The sequence below is a fragment of the Podarcis filfolensis genome (genome assembly GCF_964270895.1).
Source record: "Podarcis filfolensis genome assembly, chromosome: 6".
Classification (NCBI taxonomy): domain Eukaryota; kingdom Metazoa; phylum Chordata; class Lepidosauria; order Squamata; family Lacertidae; genus Podarcis; species Podarcis filfolensis.
The window spans coordinates 50,262,778-50,277,943 of record NC_139609.1 but is presented as its reverse complement, the minus strand read 5'-3'; the positions used below and the strand labels follow the sequence as shown (position 1 = coordinate 50,277,943).

Sequence of the window (15,166 nt, the reverse complement as noted above, 5' to 3'; positions counted from 1 at the left end):
TATCTTTCCTAGTTACATGGTAGTTTGGTCACTGTTTACTCTTAATAACCCTGGATCATCTGATTTTTCTCCTCCCCCCCCCCAACCTTCAAGAGTCATTCCAGATATTCTGAAAATAAATGTACTGCAGTAGGGGTATGCCTTATGCACACTTGAATATACATTTGGAAGTTCATCCGGTTTTAAGCCCACAGCTCCTAATTCAGAAAATGATAGGCAGATGAAATGTGAACAGTAAGAGTGAGAATGAAAAATATAGGTAAAAGGATGGAACACTTTCTTCCTCTCTGTCCTCCTCCTTTTCTTGCGGGATGGGATGGGATAAATGTGATTTGCACAATGGTAATATTTCCAACTGTAAAGTGATAGGTGAACTCTCCTGAAAAAAAATTTCTCCAAAGAGCAGCAGAAGTGACTAACTTGTAGTCCAACAATCTCTGGAGAATTCTGCCCTACAGAATGCTTTCAAACATACACCTTGGGAAGGGGAAGGAACTTTACTACCCCCTTCCCAAGAAAAGCAACAATACTTTCTGAAAAGGGGAAAGGACAGCAAGCCGTGGGGAGGCCTTGATAAAGATGTAAGAGGCCCTGTTGGTTTCCTTAACAGGAAATTACAATATTGAGCATTTGCCTTGAAAAGCAGAGGAAACTATGAATACATGTTGCCCAGCAGGAAATTATGTTTGTGAGCATACTTGGGTGCATCATTTCCAGTGCAGAAACAGTTGGCCCTTTCTGCCACTAGTTACAACTTTAACTTTCTCAAAGGTAAGAATGTTTGGTTGTGCTTTTGTGGCTTCTTTGGGAGAGAATTGGGAGGCAAATTCAGTTTCAAGCCAGACCTGAATTTGGCAAATCTGGTCCTTGGCTTCCAGGCCCGTGCAGAGCTTGTCTGAGGCCCAGGGCAGAAGTCTTGTTATATAATAAAAGTTACAAAGTCCAAAAAAAGCAGCCGGCCCAGTTACATAAGACGGCAGAGCCACTCAGCTTACCCCTCTGAAGCCCAGGGCAAGTGTACTGAGCTGCCCACCCCCCACTCTGCACAGTCCTGTTGGCATGTACTGAGATGTGAGATGAGCTGTTTCAAAATCTGCCAAATTCATATTCACTCCCTTCGCTGCAAGTACCAGTAATTGAAATGTCTCAAAGGTGTGGGAGATGTAGCTGCTAACAATGCTGTTCTCTAGGGTTTACCCACATGATTCTCCTTTGAAATGATTCTGGGTAACTTTTCTGGCTGCTGGCTGCTTTTATTAGTGAAATACAAGCCAGCAGACCTTTCTAACTTTTGCATCTGTGCCTGTAACCATGGTTTGAATGGGGTACTAGAAAGGTAAGTGAGAGGGGAAGGAAAAGTACGTACTGGAAGGTTCATTGGAGTTGTGGAGGATTGTGCACTAGTTGTAGGGCTGGTTGTGGCTTTTTTGCTTCAGTTACACATGTGGAGATAGAACTGAAGGAACTCTCACTTATTTTGAGCGGCTGTTGCATCACCAGTTGTCTCACTGTTCCATTTGCTAATCTTCTGAAAAAAGATTCCTATGGAAATTTGTGAGAGAGTTGAACAGCCAAAATTTTTCTTTGTCTGGCTAGTTTTGCAACACTCCAGCTCATATTTTGAGGAAGACGCACAAATGCGCTTCACATATTGAAGGTCATTGCAGAAAACCAAAATCCTCTAAAAACTAGCACAGGGAGAAAATGATTTAGGTGTGAGCAAGGGTTGTTTAACACCTGAAGCCTGCTCCCAGTGACTTCTACTCTTCGGGATGAGTTTGTCACAGAAGCGCTTGGCTGAAATACCATGGATCTAGCTACATTAAATTCAACCCATTTTTCAGAAAGGTTTAGGGGCGAAGCTTACCTGTTGCAGTACCTGCTGCTAATGCAGTCTAGATCTTCTGTCTGTCCTAGAGAACTCATTTCTGGCACATGACTTATGTGGAAGATGTCTGTCAGTGACTTCCCTCTTCTAATTAAGAACTGGTGTATGGTGTGTTAAATCTTTCTATGTATAAATCTTTCCTACACTTTGTTTTTATCCTCTCTGGCCTCATTCATGCCAAATCTCCACAGGGACTGGGCCGATGACTAGACATTACTAGACATTATTAAAGAAACAGGAGGGCTGCAAGGATGGAAGGTTTTATCATCTTGCCCAGGGTATACTCCTGCTCTGGGGCTGCCTTTTCTGCTCCTTGTAGAACACAGCGAGAACTGGCAGGAGGCCTAGGAGCTGTCACTACATAAAGACAGCATCTGCCTGCCACTTGCCCAGGGTATGAACATAAGGTCAGGCTTGTCCTCTCAGCTTGTGTGTGAGGCCCAGACAGGGCTGGATTGAGGCAAGCACAGTAGCTCTCTGTGCTTGTACTACGGAAGTATGAGGAAAAGCCAACAGGAGGTGCAAGGGGAGCTCAGGGCTGGGAAGGAGAGAACTCTGCTCACTACAGTTGAGGTGAGATCTTTTAAAACTGCACTCATCTCTTCGGTGTTTCTTCTTAAGTAGACACTCAGACATAGAACAGGATGTGAGGAGTGGTCTGGAGAAGCCCCAGCTCTTTCACTTCCATTGTTTTCAAATCTCTCCTTTAAATGTCCTCTATACTCTCAGAGCAGGCCAGTTTAGAAATAAATAACCTGCCAGTTTGCAACAAAAGCAAATAAATAGTAAATTCCTCAAACTGGTGAGTGTGGACAGTTTGGGAAATGGGTCACTGGGCTGCTAGCAATTAACTGGAGGCAATGCAGCATGAGGAGCTGAAGTGCAAATATTTGGGGGCCAGATACAAATATCAAAGAAAGATTCTGCTTTCCCAATCCTTCCTGTCATGCATGCTCTCTCTATATTTTTGGCAACTGCTCTGTGGTGCTTTAATAATACCTTTTGAGGTGGTGCTTTAATAATACCTTTTGAGTTCAAATTGAAACACACAATGTAATAAAAATCAACATTTTAAAAAAGCCAATAATGGTTTAATTTTTTTAAAAAAGCAAGAGTCTGTACTCTATTTGTTAATAGCTTCTAGCATAGCTAGACACAACTGCCCTGTGGTTTCATATGGGTCTTGGGGCTGAGGTGGGGGATACAATTTCTCTCCCTCTCTCTCTCTCTCTCTCTCTCTCTCTCTCTGTGTGTGTGTGTGTGTGTGTATGTATGTGTAGTAGTCCTGAATAAGATCCGAGTTTTGCTTCTCCTAGATGGGTTACTTTCCCAGGTTGACAAGCCCCACCTGCCTCTCATTTCCAACTACAGCATGTGCAGAAACCACCTTTTTGACCGCTGGACGTACTATTGGTCTCATCCACTCAATCTGTTGCAGCCTGTCTTCACATGCAGGGGAAGTCCACACTGTGGGTTTGAGACCCATTGGCTACCCACGCCTGGTTCAGCCAGCCAGTCGAAGCTGTTCCTGGTGTGTGTGGCCGCTGTCGCATGCTGACAGCTTCTAGGAGGCACAGGTGAGGGCTGAGGGCAGGATGAGGACCAGAGGCAGACACACTGCCCCAGAAGGAGCACAGTGTGACTTTCACCAGAGCTACTACCCTTACTCTCTAATGAAAATAATATATGGATGGGGAAGCATGAAGTTTTCATTGAACAAGGTTGAAGAAAGGGTAACCACTGTTTACCAAAATGCTGATGTGATTAAACTAGTTGGGTGCTGTGTAGCATGAATAGCTACCGAATGATAAGGAATGGCAACACATATGGGAAGCAAGCCTGAGCAAGTTTCTGCAGTGCTCACATCACCCAGAAGAGAGTCAGGGAAGATGCTCTAGCTCTGTGGACTTGTAAAGAGTTTCAGTGTCTCCCTGTGTTGTCTCTTGCTTTGGCTTAGCGGAGATAACAGGAGTATTGGGGAATGGGAAATGCAGCTCTATGGAGACCAGGCTCACAGCAGCATTTTTCCTTCTCCCCACAACCATTTCCATCATGGAAGAAGGGAATTTTTCTCTGTATACTATGCCTGGTTTTTTGTTTTGTTTTGTTTTTTACTTCTCTGAATGTCTTCATTTTAAGATTTCTCTTCTACCCTAGTAACTCTGGCCTCCCACTAAGATTCAGTACAGCTTGTGCTATGCTATTTGGATATATTCTTTACAATATTTATTAGTCATTGCATTTGTAGCCCACCTTTTTCTCTAAAGATCTCAAGATGACGTACATGGTTCTCTCTCTCCTCACTTAATCCTCACAACAGTTCTGTGAGGTACGATAAACTGAAGGCAGCGATTGGCCCAAGGTCACACAGTGAGTTTCATGGTTGAGTGGAGATTTGAACCCAGTTCCTAGCCCAATTCTTTAACCACAACACAATATTGGCTGGTGTGGCAGCTACCTTGGGTTAAGCAGACTTATGAAACTGCATTTCCCTAAAGTGTGGATAGTAATGGATTCAGGAGCTATTTTGGCATGCAAGTGGTATATAAATAAAGGAAGTCACCCTGGGTACCTTCATATGTTGTGTGCTGATGAAAGAGTCCCAGAGCCCAGTGAGTCCCTCAGCAGCAAACAGTGTTTGTGGGGAACTGTTAGCATTCATTTGCTTTCTAATCTACGCCATGAATGCTCTGCTGCTTGCAGACACTCTTGGGTTACCTGTCTGGTCTCAGCTCAGGGACGTAATAAGAAGTGGGCTTACTTGCAAGCTGTTCCTTGAGAATTGTGGTGATTCACAGGAGACCTCAGGGAAGGCTGCTTGCCAGCAGTTAATGCCCTGAAGACTCCGAGGGCATTGTCCCATAGCAACATTGCTCTGCCAGAGCTCTGTGCCTGTATGGGAGGGGGGAGTGGTGGAGCGCAGGCAGGCAGATTGGAGTACAAAACAATTTAATTAGCTGTGAGCCTTCTTGTATGTCTCTTAGGGAAGGAGTACTTGGCAGATTGAATGCTCACTCCCACTACCCTTTTGTGAGGCCTTTTGCCAGGACTACTTCTCAAGATCGTGGTGGATGGAATAGTGAAACTGCTGAAGAAGAAGAAACCTTGCAGACCTTGCCTTCCTGTGCTGGGACAGAATTTGTATCAACTCCAATATCCTAAAAGGATGACTTTGATTGTGTAGGCTGCAAATATTCCATACCATTAAATTCTGCACCATAAGAACTAAAATGCTGGATAAATTATGGGCTGGGTGGATTTATAAATCAAGGTAGGAATGTTCATGATTTGCTGCCTGCATCAGTGGGGCATCATGTCACACTGCAGGGTGCTTGGTAGGTCTGATGTGGTACCATATAGTGCCACTTTTAATCTAGCAGGCACTCAGCATGAACTGACCTTAGCACTCCAGAGGCCCCTTGAACCCCTGTCCATGTAACACGGGGGAGAGGTGGTGGCCAGATGAAAGCAGAATGTCTGAGCTTACAGGCACAGTACTGGCCAGGTCAAAAGTTGTCCTGGTGTTATTACTAGTTGACTAGCACACCTTCTACCAGAACAACAACTACCAGACTTTTAGAAGACATCTGAAGGCAGCCCTGTTTAGGGAAGCTTTTAATGTTTGATGTATCACAGTATTTTAATATTCTTTTGGAAGCCGCCCAGAGTGGCTGGGGAAGCCCAGCCAGATGGGCGGGGTATAAATAACATATTATTATTATTATTATTATTATTATTATTATTATTATTATTATTATTATTCTAGTGCTAAATAGCAGGATGTCACAGAATCCTTTGCATTAGACATCCCTGCAGTATCCTGTGTCTTTTGTGTGAGATGTCAGAAGTCTTGTGTGCTGCTAAGCACTTCATCACATGCCATTTCTGACCAAGCAGGTGCACTGCCAAAAATGAGATGTTCCTGTTGCTAGGCAACTGCCCAGTGTTGTCCCCTCCTCACTCTGTTTCCCTCCCCAAATATCCATGCAGCCAGGACTAAAATGTAATAGCAGTGGTGGACCAGCTAATTAGACATGGACGTAATGCTTGGCCCCCTGTGCTTTAACATTATGGAACATGAAGCATGCGCCCAGGAGACACGGTGCTAAGTGAAGGGATGTGAAGACAAAGGTTTTCTTTTGCATGAGTCACCAGCTATCTACCAACAGTCTATCCATTACTATAGGCAAACACCTCCACCTGAAAGATACTCTTTCCTGCCAAGGGGCAATAGCAACACCACCAGGCGTTCTGCAGATAGCAATGTAAACAATTCATATGCCTTGTACATGTTTTGCTGTTGCTGATCTCCACACATTTATACATGCATTATACCTTTGTACATTTGTACTCTAGGCAAAAACCTGCCTTTTGCAACATGTCTGAGTGACTTGCTCCACTGATAATAATAATAATAATAATTTATTATTTATACCCTGCCCATCAGGCTGGGTTTCCCCAGCCACTCTAGGTGGCTTCCAACTGAATATTAAAAACAATAAAACAATACTGAAGGACAAATCTCTCCATAGACTCTTCCCTCCTGTAGCAGGTGTATGCAGCCTATGCTGGAGTATTCGCCTGCCCTAGGGGTGGGAGAGAAAGGAGGTTCTTTTGGGGGCTGATTACTCTGTTGCAGATTGACAGTTCAGCTTTTACTCTCTGAAGAGGTGCCAGGATAACAGATGCTGTTGCATGAATTCAGTCATCCTGCTCCCGGGGATATTTTTAGGTCCGCTAGTGAACAAGCATAGAATTTGGAACCTGAGCCATCAGCTCCTTTCAGAGTCAGCAGTTCAGAATGGCAAAGCAGTTTTGGCAGTCTGTCGCTAAGGAAGATGCTTCGGAATCCAGGTGAGGCCAGGGCTCAGCAATTCAAGGTAGGATTTGGGGATGGGGGAGCACTCTCATTTGAAAAGCAACTCTGACCGCAAAAGAGAGATTCCACTGCAGGAACAGCATTGCCATTAATATATCTCTTGACTGTAGGGGATTTGGGGAGTGTCAAAAAAGCCACTGTTCAAGATCTGGTTGTGTTTTTATAATATTCAGAGCTGGATATGGTGCACTGTGGTGTGGGTGTATTGTACAGCTGGTAGCAAATGCAAAACAAACTGATTAGATGTGTATAGAAATAGATTTGGAGAAATGAATCTGAATGAATGCAGAAAATATGCCAGGGCTGCTGCTTGTGAGAGATCAGCACATGATATACTATTCAGATGGCTTATCTGTGAACATGTTTCAAATTCCTAAAAATGTCACAGGTTCTATCACAAAGAGCACTGTGTGAAATAGTCCACCCTAGAAAGCGCTGGCACTCTTAAAATGCATGAATGCTTTTGGAAGAAGCTGGGGGTGGGGTGGGAAGAACTCATGCAATCATACAGAGCAGAAACAATATCATGGCTAAATCTGGCCAATTGCATCCTGAAAGTTTCCAAGCAAACAGCCAATCATAGAAGCAAGAGAGTTCTAATACATTCTTTTCTCTGATCTCCAACAGGTTCTAACAGTTATTCTCTAATCAGCTGATTTAAGTTAGATAATTTCAGACCCTCCAAGTGTCCCTATTTCCCAGGGACGTCCCTGATTTATAGAAGCCATCCTGGTTCCTGATTTGATCCCAGAATGTCCCACTTTTCTTAGGATGTCGCTATTTTCATTGGAGGGTATGACATTATCTGATCCCCCAAGCTGTCTGAAGGCAATCCTTTTATGTTTATATATACTGTATGTTAGAACCTGCACAGAGTGGCTGGGGCAACCCAGTAAGATATGTGGGGGTATAAATATATTTTAACTTCAAAAGAGCTGTGGGGGTTTGGGTCAGATCAGAGATTTGGCACTGGCAGATTGAAATTGAAATACTTTATTGTCACTTGTACAACTTGTATACAGTGAGATTACACGCGCGCACCCCCACTCAGCTCTCTTAGTCTTAATTCTCGTCGTTTACTGATGCACACCCACCAAACCCGAAAGTCGGTTGCTCTGTTGTTATCTTTTCATTCAGCAGCCTAACAGCCCATGGATAGGAGCTATTCTTTACCCTGTTGGTGCGACTAATCATGCTTCTATATCTTCTGGCTGAGGGCCTATTATTACATTCTTTAAATTTCCATATTGCCCTTCATCTGAAGATCACAGGGCGGTTTACAATATAAAAACACATGCATTTGTATTGATCTAAGTAATACATTTCCAAAAATGCTGTTATTTGTTCTGGGAGAGGGGAGAATACAGGCAACATGATACATGTACCTGCATGCTTTCCCTCATGAGGCAAATGGGGGAGGAAGGGTATATAGATTTAGACTGGGCATGGGGGGGGGGACACATGGGGGAAGATGTAAATGCTTCCTTTCTCAGCACTTCCTCACTGATTCAATTTGCACACAGCCACACCCAAAAAAATCTGGTTTGAACAACAACTCCGTGTTTCTAATCTAGCTTTCACCTACAGTAAATGCATGATGCATGGCAATTGCATTTGTTATATGTGTACAAATGTTTGCATTGTAAACACCACAAAGTGTGAAGGAGAAGCATGTGAAGGAAGAGGTGAGTAGTGGACTTCTGCCAGGGAACCCTAATCCAGCCACAGCTGCCACGCACTGTATGCATTATCTACAGGCTTTTTGCTTCACACTTTCCAGTGCTCATTGTCACAAAGACTGATGTATACACAACAAAGTGTTGGCCATGTGACGTAAGAACTGACTCACCTCAGAATCACTCAGGCAAGACTCCTCTCTCATGGAATCATTATACATGGCTGGCTCAACTGCATAAACAACCCAGACAATTATTTAAGATACTGATATTTTTATGGCTACTAAGGCTGCATATTAACTGAGAGGCATGTCCCAGGGTCCCCTGCAGGGTCACAGTGGGTTCTAAAAAGCAAAGGTAGCTGTGTTGGTCCAAAAGAAAAAACCTCCAAAGCTGAGCGATACCTTTCTTGGAACCCATCCAAATGTCACTGAAGTGTGGCAAACTTCTATAAGTCTTAATCAAGCACACAAAGCAGAGGGTGATGGGGCAAGGACAAATCAACTAGTAAAAAATTAGACAGATGAAAGCTGGAGTTAGTGAGAGGCTGACTAGAGGTAGGCTACAGCCACTCATTTAGCACAATAGACTCCGGAGGATGATGGATGATGAATTATCGCTGCTGAAATCCAAGAGCTAGATCAGCGTGCCAAAGAGGTGTGAGTACTGCCTGCATTGTTCATTTATTGGCCTTTTTGTAAATCTGGCCATAGTCTGAGTCAGAGAGTTGAGTATCAGCAGAACTTCCTCTTCCACTTAGTTCGCTGAGCTTAGTTAGAAAGAAGGATAGCTACTCCCTAGGGCTGCACCTGAGCTCTCTAACATTTTGTTAACAATTACAACTATGGGACTCGGCTTATCACCCACAGAGCAGCCTCTGCTTACTTCCATTAAGTTAAAAGGCTCCTGCTGGGATGCTTTTCTGAGAGACACCTGGAATAGACTAAGTTAGCAACAAGATATGATGAGAAAATTAATGGAACCTATTTGCACATTGATTGATTCATCACTGTGCCTTTATCTATTCTGTTGATCATAACTTCCTGGCTTTAAGAAACACAGGAATTTTGTCTCATTTAAAATAATTATTTGCTTAGTAGAATATATATAAGACATGGATTTAGAGGAGAGGGAAGAAGAAGAGAGCTGCTTAGAGAAGCAAAGTTCTCTGATAGCAGGAAAGTGTGTGCCCTTTTCACCATTGTATGTGCTGTGAAGTACTAAGGATAACAAACACAGCACACCTAAGACCACTGGCTGCCCAAAGGACATGTCGGCACCTTCCCCACCCTCTTATTTCAGTGCAGGTAACAGGACATTGTCCTCCACTGTGCTTGAGGGCAGTAGGCTAGTTAGGGGATGCAGGACAGGATGCATGGTGCACTCTGCTTCCAACAGAGATAATAGTATTTTATTTTAATCTTTTGTTGGAAGCCACCCAGAGTGGCTGGGGAGACCCAGCCAGATGGGCAGGGTAGAAATAAATAATAATAATAATAATAATAATAATAAGAAGAAGAAGAAGAAGAAGAAGCAGCAGCAGCAGCAGCAGCAGCAGCAGCAGCAGCAGCTGCTGAGTGGCAGCCACACAAACACACACCTCTGCCACCTAACACAATCACTTCACTCTCTGGGCTGGTCCTGTGAGCAGCGCATGAACCTTTGAATATGCAAAGCTATTGTCTGACTATTGGCAAGGCAACCCACAAATTGACCAGTTTCAACAAGGAGAAATAGCAGGGATGGGTACAACTCAGAAGCAAACACAACAGAGCTGTTTTCCAACTGCTACTTCTCCCTCATATCACCCCCTGTCACAATTACAGCAATTGCAGGCTTTCAGAGAAAGAAGTACTAGATAAAAGAACAAGATCTTATAAGAGACAATTGTTTTAACACTTAACAATTTGAAAGAACAAAATATGTTCCTAGAACAGGGAGTATAGACTCAAAAGATTAAGCAGAGTTGCGAATTATGACCAACTTAAGCCCATCTTTTATAAATAAAAGAGGTGAATTTAAATTTATAAACTTTAGATTTGCAAAAGGAAGGGATCAGATAATGGTGATTCCCCCGAGTTAAGTCCCTATAATTCTATCCTACTTCTCCTCTTCTGCCCCATTTTCCTTCCCTTCCCTATTTGGGCAGCCATTTCCTTCTCCACTTTTATGCAGGGTGATAATATGGCGATGATTCTTTTTCTTCTTGGTTCTGGACATTCCTGCTGAGAAAAGGGTGAAGTGGAGAGTTGCACATGCCAAATAAACCTTGGAGTTTTTCTTATGTGCTCTCTTCTTGAAAGCATCAGTAAATCCCAGAGAAGCTGTACGACATTATAACGTTGTTTAATCAAACTTAATTACTTCCTAGTTTTTATGTCCTCTTAGCGACATCCAGCTTGACATCTGTTTGAAAATACCATTTAATGTGAAACAACACATTAAAGCCCTAAATACCACCCAGTAATCATGGCCCTAATCTTCTAGGTGGCAGTTAGATGGTTGCCTGCATAGACTGATCTTGAGCACACAAGATTCAGTTGTCTCAAGATTCATTGTGGCAGGAAATCCGATTTTGTTGTGGAGGCTTTCCAGCAGGTAAGACACCTGAGAGCATGGAGTTGTGTTTCCAGAGAGACAAAACACAGGCTGAATAACAAATGAGAACCTTGTCGCTGTCTGTCTTAACTACCTAGATAATAGCTAATCTCACCTTTTGTCAGAAGCAGGTCATTGCCTATATCAGAGGTCATGTGGTTTGTGAGTGAACACAGTTGGCTGGAGAAGAGGTGAGTGGTCGAACCCTCCAGCATCCAGCCATGATGAGGCCATTTAGTTTTTTGTGCTCAGCGTGGGGTGTGATGAGGGATTGTTGTGATGAGCCGCGACTGGATTCTTGTTGTTTCTGTACCTTGTACATAGTGATAGCTTGCCCCAACTGCTTAAAGTGGACTTCAGCTGAAGGTGCTGAATAATACTAATCCTTATCACATTCAGGTAGGTAGCCGTGTTGGTCTGAAATAAATAAAAAACTTTAAAAATTGTCCAATAGCACCTTAGAGACCAACTAAGTTTGTTCTAGGTATAAGCTTTTGTGTGCATGCACACTTCTTCAGATCTGGACTACTGGACATTTTTTTAATTTATTTTGACTGCGTCAGACCAACATGGCTACTTTATCACATTATTTCACAGGGACTAGGTCTCTCCTAAAGAATTGCTTTACGAACCATGTATCTTTGTTAAGGTGTTTAAGCTCTGTTAAGCCAACCCAGCAGCTGCCAGTATCTTATTTCATTAGTAATTAGGTTCAACAAAACCTTTTGTCACTAAATCTTGTTTGCTTTTATTAATTTCAATGTCTTGTACTTAGTTCTGTTGGACAGTATGCCTATCCTCTCACAAATTTGGGCCTAGTTAGACTTGGTAGCATGAAATGGGTCTAACTCCCACCCCACCCCCCCACAGGGCATTTCCAGCAGGTGACAGCCTATAACAAATCAGACAAGGAGTGGACAAATGACACCTTGATGTTGTAACTGTTATTATCATGGTCCTGGGATAGTATTATTGCAGGGTCTGGTTGACTATTGTTGCTGGTGAGAGTAGCTGTTTTAAATTAGGGAGCCATCTGTAAGCAAGGACAGACCTTCTACTCAAGCACTATGAGAAGGGTATCTCGTTGTCTAGGATGAGCACTGATGATACATTGGAATGCTTTAGGTGGAGCTGTGAGTGAAAAGAAATGGTGTTATGTTGCTTCCTCTCTTGGATATGTCCTGAAAAGGAAAAAAAAGTGAATAGCATGAGAAGAGCCCTGATCGTTCAGTCAGATGACCACTGTCAAGCATTCTGCTCCCACAGTGGCCAACGAGATGACTATGGGAAGCTGGCAGCAAAAGTCCTCTTCCATTTGTTGTAGTAGGAAATGTTGAAATGTTTCATTTAATCCAAACAGAGTTTAGTGGATTAAGTCTCTTTCCATATGTTATCTCAGGCAGCTTTAGAAACTAATGCAATTTCTAGAGCCAATTTCTTGGTTAGTTCTGTCGGCTTTGAGGACTGCCTTATACGCTGTTCATATTATCCTTGGAGGATTGAATTATTTCCTTGAATGCAGGGTGGCAGGGCTAACACAGTTGAGAGGAAAATCCAAATCCCTTCATTTTCACCAGTTCTTCATATTGCTTATGATTATGATTGGGGGGAGGGGATGGCACCTCTGTTGTGTCCTTATTTTTAAAATTATGATAGGGAAACACAACACCTGACATTTTATCATCTAGTGAAGTAGTCTTCATATGTCAGGGATAGGAGGACATGTTGAAGTGTTTATGAGAAATATGCAAATACCAAATACAATTGGTTTTTTAAATGGTGGCAATCAGTCCAAGCTGAACATAAGCTGAACAAAGTCCACTTGGTCTTCTTGTGTCATGTGCAAAATAATGACTGATCTGTAGTAAAAATATGACCTGTAGTTTTATGGATCAACGTTGCTACACAATAATAATGTGGAAAGTTCCAGGTTCAATCCCTGGCATCTCCAGTTAGGGTTGGAAAAGACTCTTACCTGAAACCTTGAAGAGCCATGTTGGGCAACACTGAGCTGGATAACGAATGATCCGAATCAGTATAAGGCAGCTTTCCTTATTCCTAACGTTGCGTCATAAAAAGCTGATGTTATATTCATACGTATTAAAAGAGCAGCTGTTTCCAAGACTGAAGAAGCAATAATGACACATAGCATTCATGGGAGATTCAACTGCAAAAGTCGTTGAACTGACATTAGAAAGGATTTAGAAGTGAGATACAAGAGAGACAAAGAATCCAGAAGGCAAATTATCTGAGGAAATGTGGGAGAAATCATGCATTTTTTTAGTCCAGAAAAGAAAACTGAGGGAAACAGTATGAGTTTTCAGGCAGAGTTGTTCACTCCGAGAAAAGGGCAATATGTAAGGGTTAATTTATGTGAAGCATTAGGATCGACTTTCTAACTGTAAGAAACCTGATGAGGGAACATTGGAGGTATCGGCTAAATAATCTTCAGTTAATGCTTTAATGGTAATGCATTAGGTATAGAATATCCTGGTCTAGGGCAAAAGTTGGACCAGATGATTCACTGGACCCCCTTCCTTTGGGAAGCAATCGGGAAGCATGATTTCTATGGGCACTTTCCAGGCTATGTTAAAGACTTTAATGCCTGATTTAAACAGCAGATTTCTCTCATTCTAATATCAAGTAAACTTTGTATATGCTTCTTTTAGGCTGGATTGTGTTCCATTTATGTATTAAATTTCTTAGACACTTCTCCAGACACATCCTGATGGTGCCCAGCAATTTGATTTTATCATGTCAAGCATGTGCGATTTGCACTGACTGCTGATTAGTTTCCAGGTTCAATTCAGGATATTGGTATTAGCCACAAAGCTTTCAATGGATTGGGACGTAGGTATCTCATGGACTAGCTTTTTCAGCAGGCTTCTCTGCTCCACAAGTTGCAATCATCATCTGAGACTCTGCTGCAGGTCCTACAGCCTAATGAGGTGAAGGTAGTGTCAGCTAGGCTTAGGGCTTTTCCCCATGTAGCACCCACCCTATGGAATGTCCTGCCAAGAGAGAAATGTTAAGCTCCTTCACTATATTATTTCAAGTGTCTGGTGAAGTCATGATTTTGTTATAGGGATTTTGGCTTATTAAAAAGCTTCTGTAACGGCTTAGGTTATGTCTATTTATTGACTGTTATTTTTATTTGTCTCAGCTTTTTAGGGATCTCATTTTGCTGAGATGCAGGTAAGTAGTTTGTCTCCCTCCCTATGGAGAATCTTACTTTTATTATCTATCTTTGGGAGCACCTTTGTTCTCATTGCACCGCAATTCTACTTTTCAATCAGGCTGCTGCTGCTGTTTCTGTGTGTTTATTAAGGGACTTACAGGCCACGTCCAAAACAGCCCTTATTTTGCATGATATTTCTGATACCTGCAGTTGGCAGCAGAGCATAATGTTATTTATCGTTTTAGGAAGAGAATACATCCAAGCCCCAGGAGGAGATGTCTTGAAAGACATCTCCCCCTACCCTTCTACAGCTCCATTTTGTATATTTAGGCTCTGCCCTACAGCCTTCCCCCCCACCCCTGGAGAGGACCCAAACTAGCATTTTGCAGGACGGAAGTTCCGCTGGCATGCCTTGCCGCCGCCTTAACCCTCTCCTACTCTTGCTTTAGCTGGGGGAGCTGCCGCTGTTGCTTTTCCGCACGGGATCAGGTACAAACAAGACTAACCATCCGCTCTCTTTAGCATGTCATGTGGGGATTACGGGGAATCCCAGGGGAAGTTTCCATTGAGCGGTGGGGAAGGGAAGCGTGCCCTGACTCCAACATGCTGCGCTTCAGCTTCCCAGGACAGCCTCTCGGTGCCTGTGGGATTATCAACCCTTTGCCCGCCTCCCTACCCCCATCCCCCACGGTCAAAGGCGAGTTAACTTTTCCACGGTACCCACCTTTGGGTTGGGTGGGGAAGCGAGGCTGCCTGCAAGCAGCGATGTGCTCTTCGCAAAAGCTTTATCTGGCCCCGGTCACCCACGGATGCCATTGGCATTTTGCACAAGCCTACACGCATTGCCGCATTCGGACGAGAATTTTTCCTCCTAGCGGCTAGCGTCTCAATCAGCCTACAATAGGTCGGATGTGCTACGACTGGTCCCTTCTCCTCCCTTCCTGACT

The 15,166-nt window shown here is 43.2% G+C and overlaps 1 protein-coding gene and 1 long non-coding RNA gene across 3 annotated transcripts in view; one reads left to right on the top strand and one right to left on the bottom strand.

Annotated features, from left to right (window-relative positions):
• LOC310765208 overlaps nt 1-15,166 on the bottom strand; it is a 133,351-nt gene that overhangs the window by 68,376 nt on the left and 49,809 nt on the right. The window lies entirely within an intron of this gene.
• ST3GAL3 (ST3 beta-galactoside alpha-2,3-sialyltransferase 3) overlaps nt 6,545-15,166 on the top strand; it is a 179,318-nt gene continuing 170,696 nt past the window's right edge. The window contains exon 1 of one of the 2 annotated variants that reach the window (XM_083619930.1): nt 6,545-6,742. The gene's annotated coding sequence lies outside the window, so the exon portion shown is untranslated. Of the gene's footprint in view, nt 6,769-15,166 lie in introns of both variants that reach the window. The other variant, XM_083619929.1, reaches the window with a different exon arrangement.